Source organism: Calliphora vicina, chromosome 1 (assembly GCF_958450345.1).
Source record: "Calliphora vicina chromosome 1, idCalVici1.1, whole genome shotgun sequence".
Lineage (NCBI taxonomy): Eukaryota > Metazoa > Arthropoda > Insecta > Diptera > Calliphoridae > Calliphora > Calliphora vicina.
In genome coordinates this window covers 172,530,660-172,543,298 of record NC_088780.1, presented here as the reverse complement: position 1 = coordinate 172,543,298, position 12,639 = coordinate 172,530,660, and the positions used below count along the sequence as shown (strand labels likewise).

The following is a 12,639-nucleotide window of genomic DNA, read 5'->3' as shown; positions in this document are numbered from 1 at the left end:
GAAACAGCTGATTATTTTTTTTATTCAGTTTGAATTGGCAATTCACTTGTGGTTGTTGTGGCGAAAAATACAACAAACCCAAAAGCAAAAACAACAACAGGCAACTTTGACAGTTCACCTACTTTTTAACAAAAACAAAGTACCTGTCAAAGTAAATTAATACTTTGGTACCTGTTGTTTTTGTATTGTTGTAGTGATGCAGTCACCTTTCTAAGTGTGCCCTGGTAAACACTTTATTGAGACTTTTTTTAACATTATATATATAAACGACCGTATAACAAAATATACATCTTAGAACTATCACAAAGTATACAGAGGCGTCACGAGACAGAAAATAATCTCGTTTTCTATTTGTCTCTTTCTTTATAAACTGCCCTTTTCATCGTTTTGTTTTGTTTATTTCTTTGTTTTGATTACATTACTTTGTCTACCATATTCGCGTTGTATATAGCGTTTTGCTTTAACACATCACTTATATTGTAGTACAAAATATTTGCTATCCCTTTTTAAGAGAACTGCCCTATCATCTGATATTGAATTCTTGAAACGTCAAATTTGACATCTCTGTATACTTTGTGGAACTATTATTGTCTTATTCTAATACACTATGTGTGAGGCAAAAGCAACTTGCTTAAAAAATGATAAAGTAAAAGCGCACAGCTCAATATATGAAAAAAATTCTTGCTCCCGGCATTGGGTGTGACAGACAGAGCGACAGTCTGTAAACAAAATAAACAAACATAAAACTAAATAACACTTAAACTAAACAGCTGTTAATAACAAAAACAAACAGAGAACATATATATCACAGAATGTTAACGAATTGTAAATATTACAAAGTGTAAAAGTTTAATAAATTGGAATATTTAAAGTTGATGATAATAATATGATATGAACAATTATTAGTATTCGAAGATACAAATTTCATAATAAAATAAATAAATGTATAAATAAAATATCAGTTTCCTTTTTTTCTTTTCAGCCCCTATGGGAGCCCGGGAGCGTTTCCCTGTAGAAATCCGGTAGTATAAGCTGAACGGGATCGTCGTTGTCAATTAATTGATTCAAAATACCTATTGGAGACAGGTAAGTACATCCAGACCACTCCATTACCTTCTCATACTCATACATATCGTTCATCAGTGTATTCTCATGAAGAGCCAAATTATCAGCAAATTTTCTCTGGAGCAGTAAGGCGTATTTGCAGAGTGGTACCACAGCAGATTGTCCATTAATGTATGTATTAGAAAATCGTTTATTATAGCCTTGAAAATTCCTGCCAATACATTTCCTTAATATTCTTCGCTCAAAAATTTCCAATTGCCTGGCCACCGCTGGAGAGATAGAGAACCAGATGGGGAATGCATGTATGAGTGTCGGCCTGATAGCCACTTTATAAAGAATAATTTTTGTCGCCTGTGGAAGATATTTGCTGTTCACTAGACCGGAAAACATACCCGATATTATTAAATTTCATTAACTTGTTAAAATTAACGCACAGGTACTTAATGGTGTCCTTAAATGGTATATCCATACCGTCAAGAGAGAGCTACAAAAGTTTGCTCTCTGGAACCACAAATCTGGCACATTTACCAGAAGCATTTCTCAGGTAGATGGCTTCAGATTTGGCTGCATTAATCCTGATACCCCAAGATTTGTAGAAAGAATTTACAACACCAAGATGGAACGCCGTGTTAGTAAGCGCTTGTATTGGAGATTCATTGTATGAGTAGATTAAACGATCGTCTGCATCAAAGTAAATTAATAAAGTAGCGACCAAAGTAAATTAATAAAGTAGACTCAGTAGAACAGCTGACAACAACAGGCAACTTTGACAGCTCAGACCAAGGTGCATTTAATAAGGTGCCATCGGCAGCACAGCTGATTATAGAAATAGCACGCACAAATGTCAAACTACATATATAAAAAATATTCGGCCGTACGTCCGTATGTCAAACTCTATATATAAAAAATAACTGAATTCGCCTGTATTTATTTCAATTCGCCACTGCTGTCACCTTGCCTTGGCTCAGACCTTAAACCAAAAACAAAATTGCTTGTGGTTTTTGTAAATGTTGTATTTGTTGTAGTACTGTCGCTACTTTATTAATTTACTTTAGTAGCGACAGTACTACAACAAATACAACGTTTACAAAAACCACAAGCAATTTTGTTTTTGGTTTAAGGTCTGAGCCAAAGTAAATTAATAAAGTAGCGACAGTACTACAACATTTACAAAAAACACAAGCAATTTTGTTTTTGGTTTAAGGTCTGAGCTGTCAAAGTTGCCTGTTGTTGTTTTTGCTTTTGGGCTTGATGTATTTTTCGCCACAACAACCACAAGTGAATTGACAGTTCAGACTGTATAAAAAAAAAGTCGGCTGTTGTACTGAGTCTACTTTATTAATTTACTTTGGTCTGCATATAATATACCAAAGTAAATTAAAAAAATACATAAAAACTATTTTAAAATACATAAAAACTATTAAAAACTATAAATAAATAAAAACACTTAAATCTTAAACTTAAAACCTATGTACCTGTTAGGGTATTCAATCGATTAACCGTTAATCGATTAACCGTTAATCGATTAACAGATTAATTTTGGACGGTTAACTGTTCGAATAATTTGAAATTGCCGATTTTCAAATAACAAATAAACCGATTAATTTGTGTCGATTAACCGATTAACCGAAATTCCTTTTTTTTTGCACTTTAATTTTTTTTTTTGTATTTATTTTTCCATTTCAATTCAAATACAAATTTCAAATTGAAATTAGATATTTTTTGAACATCCAATAAACATGTTTAGTGAATATGTATAACAACTGACATATTTAATTTACATGTATTTGATACTTTGTTTGTATTTACATGTATAGACGAAACTTTTTTTGAAATGTGTATTGTAGTTCTGTCGTCACCTTCTATAAATTCCCCAGCAGTTTGAAAAGTGCCAATTGGAAACCTTGCACTAGCTATATTACTACTTCTACAACTAACTAGTCCGATGTGGCTCCTAAAGTGGTAGTTAAATGGTTATCATTTGCACTACATTTCACCAGCATATTCAGTAGTAAACAATAGTAAGATATTTGTCTTTAGTTTTTGAAAATAAATTCAAGAAAAATAAAATCTTCTAAAATATACCACTTCGATGGCCACATGTAATGCTGAATGTGGCCGTTTGTGTTTTCATTTTCAGTGATGATGTAGAAAATGCAAAAATAGAGAGTAGACTCACATCAGCGTTGCCGCTTTGGTCCAATTGGACCAAAATTGGTAGTTTCAAGTTAATAAATTGACTTTTGGTTTGTTCCGATTTTTGTCGTATTTTGGTAGGTTTTTGAAAAAAAATGTTTAAGAACAAAATAATAAAAATCATAACAGAAAAACTATGTTACTCCAAAATAATAAAATTATTTATGAAAAATTGAATATCTGTGGTCATAAACAATAACCACCAAGTCGACTTAAGAAAGATTTGAGTTATATATGCTACATTATACTGTTCATAGAACTGTATACGTGAAATCCCTACCTTCCTAACTTTCTTATTTAAAAAGTTATTAATTAGAAACATATTGGCTTAAGTCCTAAGGAAGACTATTGCATTTACAATAAACGCCAAAATATACTTAAGAAAACATTAAATTATATTTTATTTTGTTTAAATAGCTTATAAAGAATTTAGTTGTTATTGTTATTTTTCACAAAATAAATTTTCATAAATAAGAGTATTATAATAGCCAAACTAAAGAGAAGCGATTATTGCAAATTGGCTTAATTACTTGACATGTCAATATTTAAATATGTAATAACAGCTTAACTCAACATATGCCAAGCAACAATCAAAACACTTGTTTTCAACAAACGCCTAATCAGACATTAGCACTTTCAATTTAGTATTTCTGAGTGGCATTAAGCGATGATATTTGTTTTTATTAAATATTTCTCTAATAAATAAAGCTTTTGTTATAATTTTTCATTTTAGCATTGTGGGGGTAAGAATCTTTGATTCTGCATTCTACTTTTTCTAATGCATTCTTTTATTTTTCGCAGAAACGCTTTTATAACTATAAATTGCTTTTTCTCAAAAACATATATTTTGAATTAGGCGGTTATTGCTTGTGACCACAGATGTGAAGACAGAATTATCTTAAATTTTTAGTTAAGTCAGGTAAATGTGTACGTATTTCGTAGAGTTCATGCCAAAGGGCTCGCAATACTTTTATTTTCTTATAATTTTTTGTTCTGCTGCTTCAAGATTTCTTGAAAAATTTAATTTACATATTCTAAATCTTCCAAATTATAACAAATATTATTTAAATTGTGCGTAGTCATGTTAAAAGAAGTAATAAGTAATAGCCTGTGCTGAGCAAATACATTTTTCTTTTAAAATTTCAATAATTTATATTCGTGAGTGATTTTGAGAAGAAGCTATGACCAATTATGTACCGATCGCCATGAAATTAGGACGCGTAATTTATTTCCGTATGAAACTAATTTGTGATGAATTCTGTCGGGATACCAACACTTTTAGAAGTTAAAGTAATTTTTAGGTGTGGGCCCTATATGGGAGCTATGGTGAATAATGAAACGATTCACACTCAATTTTTAGGTGTGACATATTTATGATTGTAGTGTAATTAAATAATATTCATCCTCTGGGTAATGTTATAACAGCATTAATATTATTTTAATTTAACTATTAATTTTGAAACGAATCCAAATAGAATTTCTCAAATATTTAAAATTTGGTAGGTTGTGGTAGTTTTTGGTAGTTTTTAATCAGAAATTTGGTAGGAAAAATATTTTATGAGTGGCAACGCTGACTCACATGTTATTCTTGATAACAATTAGAGAGCAGTACAAATAAGAGCTCTGTGGTTTAGTGCAACGTAAATTAATAAAGTAGACTCAGTAGAACAGCTGACTATTTTTTTACTTTGGTCTGAACTGTCAATTCACTTGTGGTTGTTGTGGCGAAAAATACAACAAGCCCAAAAGCAAAACCAACAACAGGCAACTTTGACAGCTCAGACCTTAAACCAAAAACAAAATTGCTTGTGGTTTTTGTAAATGTTGTATTTGTTGTAGTACTGTCGCTACTTTATTAATTTACTTTGGGTTAGAGCATTTGACTAGAAAACGAGAGGTTATGTCAAGGCGAATTCATATAAGGTGACCTCATCCCTACAACAAGTACAACAATACAAAAACAACGTACATTTTGTTTTTGCTTTCTTGCCCAATCTGTCAAAAAAACAGCTGTGTATAAAGCAAGGCGAATTTAAAAATAAACTGGAATTTAACAACAAACCAATGAAAGATTTATATTTATTTTTATTTATTGTTTTATTTCTTGTGGAGAATGGTAATATTATCGATGAAGAGTTCAAACGCGTGGTGAACAAAAGAAATTTAATATTAAACAGCGGAAACAAATTGGAAACATTAAAAACACCGAATTTAAAATCTATGATTTCTTAGCATTTCGCCAAATGTTACTCGGAAATATGAAATAAGTGCACACACGCATATTTTAAAATTGATTTTATTATTATTAATATCAGTTTTTAAACTTTATGCTTTTTCTCACTTTTTAAATTTTTTGGCGAGCACTAGATAGTAAACAACAAGCCAACAATTTTGACAGTTTGGGCAAAACAGCTGATGATCAGCTGGGCTAATGAGGTCACCTTATATGAATTCGCCTTGGGTTATGTGTTCAACCCCGCTCTCAGAAAAATTTATTTTTTCTTTTTTTCTCAAATGCTGGAGTATTTTCACTATTGAATTTAATAGTGAAGCAGTGATGTTAACTTTTTAATTTCGATTACCGTACAGCCCTAAAAAAATTACCGTTTTTTAGGTAAAATTACCGTATCCAAAGTTTAGTACAAAAATAATAATATTTTCTTATTGAAACAGGTTTATTTTTATAATTCAATATATCGAGGACCTATATTCAAAACTCTCTATCTTAAAAAACAACTTTTCAGGAAAGCCAAAAAACTCTTTTTTGTCGCGTATTACTTGAGTTATTAAAATTTGGTATGCTAGAGGGTTTTTCTTCTCAAAATATTCAATGTGTATATAAAAATGAAAAGATAGAGGATTTTGCATTTTAGTAGAATTAAATTATTTTGATTTCATTTATGCCATCTGTCAGTTTTTAACGTGATTTATTTAGATAACGGCTAATAATACAACATAAGATAAAAAACACTTTAAAAGTAGACACTTTTTAAGCAAACTCCAACTTTAACCATTAATTGTTATGCCATGGAAATTATATTTTTCAAAAACAAAAAAGGTAAAATATTTTCATGGTAATTCATTTTTTTAAATGATTGAAAAATGTAAAATTCATGTTCAGCATTAAAAAATTAGTAAGAACACATGAATTGCAAGAAGATATTATTCCAAAAAAAATATTTGAAAAGATAGAGACTTTTGCATTCGGAAAAAATTAATTGTATAACATAGAGAAATAACAAAAATGCAAATAAAATAGCAAAAAACAATATGCTTGTAAGAAATTCACATCATAGATGAGGGCTGTTTTACTGAACATTTTATTATCAAAATGTAATTTTCGTGAATATCAAAGATAGTGGGTTTTGAATATAGGACCATATTTGTAAAACAGCAGAATGCCATTTTTATCAACATCATTTATTTGCCTTATAATATATAAGGCAAATAATTCCGTATCTATTTATTTAAATTCATCCATTTCAACAGCTTCTGGGAAATGCAAAACTAAAGGCATTATAGAAATATTGGTATCGAACAATTGGGGATTTATTACGATCAGTTTTTAATACTAATTTGTATGTTGAAATATCCATACTTGAAAGACTTGCGATTACTTTACCGCGTAGATATATTTGGTCTAGTGGTAGTTGGTCATCATCATCCTCAAAGTTTTATGATTATTTTAATGAGAAATATGTACATTATATGTAGACACATTATGGAAATATAACGTTTAGGATATCATTTTTAAAAATTTAAACTTTTTAAAATTACCATACAAATGTAGAAATTACCTGCCTACCGTACGGAGGTCTAAATTACCGTACAATGCGGTAATTACCGTACGGTTAACATCACTGTAGTGAAGTGTTATGCAGAGTGTGCCAATCGGCCACTTGCAATGACATCCCCGTGTTGTATGTATGTATGTATGTATGCATGTATGTATGTATGTATGTATGTATGTATGTATGTATGTATGTATGTATGTATGTATGTATGTATGTATGTATGTATGTATGTATGTATGTATGTATGTATGTATGTATGTATGTATGTATGTATGTATGTATGTATGTATGTATGTATGTATGTATGTATGTATGTATGTATGTATGTATGTATGTATGTATGTATGTATGTATGTATGTATGTATGTATGTATGTATGTATGTATGTATGTATGTATGTATGTATGTATGTATGTATGTATGTATGTATGTATGTATGTATGTATGTATGTATGTATGTATGTATGTATGTATGTATGTATGTATGTATGTATGTATGTATGTATGTATGTATGTATGTATGTATGTATGTATGTATGTATGTATGTATGTATGTATGTATGTATGTATGTATGTATGTATGTATGTATGTATGTATGTATGTATGTATGTATGTATGTATGTATGTATGTATGTATGTATGTATGTATGTATGTATGTATGTATGTATGTATGTATGTATGTATGTATGTATGTATGTATGTATGTATGTATGTATGTATGTATGTATGTATGTATGTATGTATGTATGTATGTATGTATGTATGTATGTATGTATGTATGTATGTATGTATGTATGTATGTATGTATGTATGTATGTATGTATGTATGTATGTATGTATGTATGTATGTATGTATGTATGTATGTATGTATGTATGTATGTATGTATGTATGTATGTATGTATGTATGTATGTATGTATGTATGTATGTATGTATGTATGTATGTATGTATGTATGTATGTATGTATGTATGTATGTATGTATGTATGTATGTATGTATGTATGTATGTATGTATGTATGTATGTATGTATGTATGTATGTATGTATGTATGTATGTATGTATGTATGTATGTATGTATGTATGTATGTATGTATGTATGTATGTATGTATGTATGTATGTATGTATGTATGTATGTATGTATGTATGTATGTATGTATGTATGTATGTATGTATGTATGTATGTATGTATGTATGTATGTATGTATGTATGTATGTATGTATGTATGTATGTATGTATGTATGTATGTATGTATGTATGTATGTATGTATGTATGTATGTATGTATGTATGTATGTATGTATGTATGTATGTATGTATGTATGTATGTATGTATGTATGTATGTATGTATGTATGTATGTATGTATGTATGTATGTATGTATGTATGTATGTATGTATGTATGTATGTATGTATGTATGTATGTATGTATGTATGTATGTATGTATGTATGTATGTATGTATGTATGTATGTATGTATGTATGTATGTATGTATGTATGTATGTATGTATGTATGTATGTATGTATGTATGTATGTATGTATGTATGTATGTATGTATGTATGTATGTATGTATGTATGTATGTATGTATGTATGTATGTATGTATGTATGTATGTATGTATGTATGTATGTATGTATGTATGTATGTATGTATGTATGTATGTATGTATGTATGTATGTATGTATGTATGTATGTATGTATGTATGTATGTATGTATGTATGTATGTATGTATGTATGTATGTATGTATGTATGTATGTATGTATGTATGTATGTATGTATGTATGTATGTATGTATGTATGTATGTATGTATGTATGTATGTATGTATGTATGTATGTATGTATGTATGTATGTATGTATGTATGTATGTATGTATGTATGTATGTATGTATGTATGTATGTATGTATGTATGTATGTATGTATGTATGTATGTATGTATGTATGTATGTATGTATGTATGTATGTATGTATGTATGTATGTATGTATGTATGTATGTATGTATGTATGTATGTATGTATGTATGTATGTATGTATGTATGTATGTATGTATGTATGTATGTATGTATGTATGTATGTATGTATGTATGTATGTATGTATGTATGTATGTATGTATGTATGTATGTATGTATGTATGTATGTATGTATGTATGTATGTATGTATGTATGTATGTATGTATGTATGTATGTATGTATGTATGTATGTATGTATGTATGTATGTATGTATGTATGTATGTATGTATGTATGTATGTATGTATGTATGTATGTATGTATGTATGTATGTATGTATGTATGTATGTATGTATGTATGTATGTATGTATGTATGTATGTATGTATGTATGTATGTATGTATGTATGTATGTATGTATGTATGTATGTATGTATGTATGTATGTATGTATGTATGTATGTATGTATGTATGTATGTATGTATGTATGTATGTATGTATGTATGTATGTATGTATGTATGTATGTATGTATGTATGTATGTATGTATGTATGTATGTATGTATGTATGTATGTATGTATGTATGTATGTATGTATGTATGTATGTATGTATGTATGTATGTATGTATGTATGTATGTATGTATGTATGTATGTATGTATGTATGTATGTATGTATGTATGTATGTATGTATGTATGTATGTATGTATGTATGTATGTATGTATGTATGTATGTATGTATGTATGTATGTATGTATGTATGTATGTATGTATGTATGTATGTATGTATGTATGTATGTATGTATGTATGTATGTATGTATGTATGTATGTATGTATGTATGTATGTATGTATGTATGTATGTATGTATGTATGTATGTATGTATGTATGTATGTATGTATGTATGTATGTATGTATGTATGTATGTATGTATGTATGTATGTATGTATGTATGTATGTATGTATGTATGTATGTATGTATGTATGTATGTATGTATGTATGTATGTATGTATGTATGTATGTATGTATGTATGTATGTATGTATGTATGTATGTATGTATGTATGTATGTATGTATGTATGTATGTATGTATGTATGTATGTATGTATGTATGTATGTATGTATGTATGTATGTATGTATGTATGTATGTATGTATGTATGTATGTATGTATGTATGTATGTATGTATGTATGTATGTATGTATGTATGTATGTATGTATGTATGTATGTATGTATGTATGTATGTATGTATGTATGTATGTATGTATGTATGTATGTATGTATGTATGTATGTATGTATGTATGTATGTATGTATGTATGTATGTATGTATGTATGTATGTATGTATGTATGTATGTATGTATGTATGTATGTATGTATGTATGTATGTATGTATGTATGTATGTATGTATGTATGTATGTATGTATGTATGTATGTATGTATGTATGTATGTATGTATGTATGTATGTATGTATGTATGTATGTATGTATGTATGTATGTATGTATGTATGTATGTATGTATGTATGTATGTATGTATGTATGTATGTATGTATGTATGTATGTATGTATGTATGTATGTATGTATGTATGTATGTATGTATGTATGTATGTATGTATGTATGTATGTATGTATGTATGTATGTATGTATGTATGTATGTATGTATGTATGTATGTATGTATGTATGTATGTATGTATGTATGTATGTATGTATGTATGTATGTATGTATGTATGTATGTATGTATGTATGTATGTATGTATGTATGTATGTATGTATGTATGTATGTATGTATGTATGTATGTATGTATGTATGTATGTATGTATGTATGTATGTATGTATGTATGTATGTATGTATGTATGTATGTATGTATGTATGTATGTATGTATGTATGTATGTATGTATGTATGTATGTATGTATGTATGTATGTATGTATGTATGTATGTATGTATGTATGTATGTATGTATGTATGTATGTATGTATGTATGTATGTATGTATGTATGTATGTATGTATGTATGTATGTATGTATGTATGTATGTATGTATGTATGTATGTATGTATGTATGTATGTATGTATGTATGTATGTATGTATGTATGTATGTATGTATGTATGTATGTATGTATGTATGTATGTATGTATGTATGTATGTATGTATGTATGTATGTATGTATGTATGTATGTATGTATGTATGTATGTATGTATGTATGTATGTATGTATGTATGTATGTATGTATGTATGTATGTATGTATGTATGTATGTATGTATGTATGTATGTATGTATGTATGTATGTATGTATGTATGTATGTATGTATGTATGTATGTATGTATGTATGTATGTATGTATGTATGTATGTATGTATGTATGTATGTATGTATGTATGTATGTATGTATGTATGTATGTATGTATGTATGTATGTATGTATGTATGTATGTATGTATGTATGTATGTATGTATGTATGTATGTATGTATGTATGTATGTATGTATGTATGTATGTATGTATGTATGTATGTATGTATGTATGTATGTATGTATGTATGTATGTATGTATGTATGTATGTATGTATGTATGTATGTATGTATGTATGTATGTATGTATGTATGTATGTATGTATGTATGTATGTATGTATGTATGTATGTATGTATGTATGTATGTATGTATGTATGTATGTATGTATGTATGTATGTATGTATGTATGTATGTATGTATGTATGTATGTATGTATGTATGTATGTATGTATGTATGTATGTATGTATGTATGTATGTATGTATGTATGTATGTATGTATGTATGTATGTATGTATGTATGTATGTATGTATGTATGTATGTATGTATGTATGTATGTATGTATGTATGTATGTATGTATGTATGTATGTATGTATGTATGTATGTATGTATGTATGTATGTATGTATGTATGTATGTATGTATGTATGTATGTATGTATGTATGTATGTATGTATGTATGTATGTATGTATGTATGTATGTATGTATGTATGTATGTATGTATGTATGTATGTATGTATGTATGTATGTATGTATGTATGTATGTATGTATGTATGTATGTATGTATGTATGTATGTATGTATGTATGTATGTATGTATGTATGTATGTATGTATGTATGTATGTATGTATGTATGTATGTATGTATGTATGTATGTATGTATGTATGTATGTATGTATGTATGTATGTATGTATGTATGTATGTATGTATGTATGTATGTATGTATGTATGTATGTATGTATGTATGTATGTATGTATGTATGTATGTATGTATGTATGTATGTATGTATGTATGTATGTATGTATGTATGTATGTATGTATGTATGTATGTATGTATGTATGTATGTATGTATGTATGTATGTATGTATGTATGTATGTATGTATGTATGTATGTATGTATGTATGTATGTATGTATGTATGTATGTATGTATGTATGTATGTATGTATGTATGTATGTATGTATGTATGTATGTATGTATGTATGTATGTATGTATTATCATACATATGTAGCTAACATCATAGTTGGTTTTAGCTACTAAAGAGCAACATAAGACTCAATAAGCAGATCTATTTTTTAAGGGCGGGTCTAATGTATA

At 28.1% G+C, this 12,639-nt stretch overlaps 2 long non-coding RNA genes across 2 annotated transcripts; one reads left to right on the top strand and one right to left on the bottom strand.

Moving 5' to 3' along the window:
- Nucleotides 1-687: 687 nt before the first annotated feature.
- On the top strand, nt 688-1,230 carry LOC135961288 (uncharacterized). The gene is made up of 3 exons (XR_010576605.1): nt 688-825; nt 983-1,086; nt 1,144-1,230. It is a non-coding gene; the product is annotated as an uncharacterized LOC135961288 (long non-coding RNA).
- On the bottom strand, nt 816-1,789 carry LOC135961294 (uncharacterized). The gene is made up of 2 exons (XR_010576606.1): nt 1,500-1,789; nt 816-1,439 (listed from the first exon to the last, which is right to left on the bottom strand). It is a non-coding gene; the product is annotated as an uncharacterized LOC135961294 (long non-coding RNA).
- Between the last annotated feature and the right edge of the window lie 10,850 nt (nt 1,790-12,639).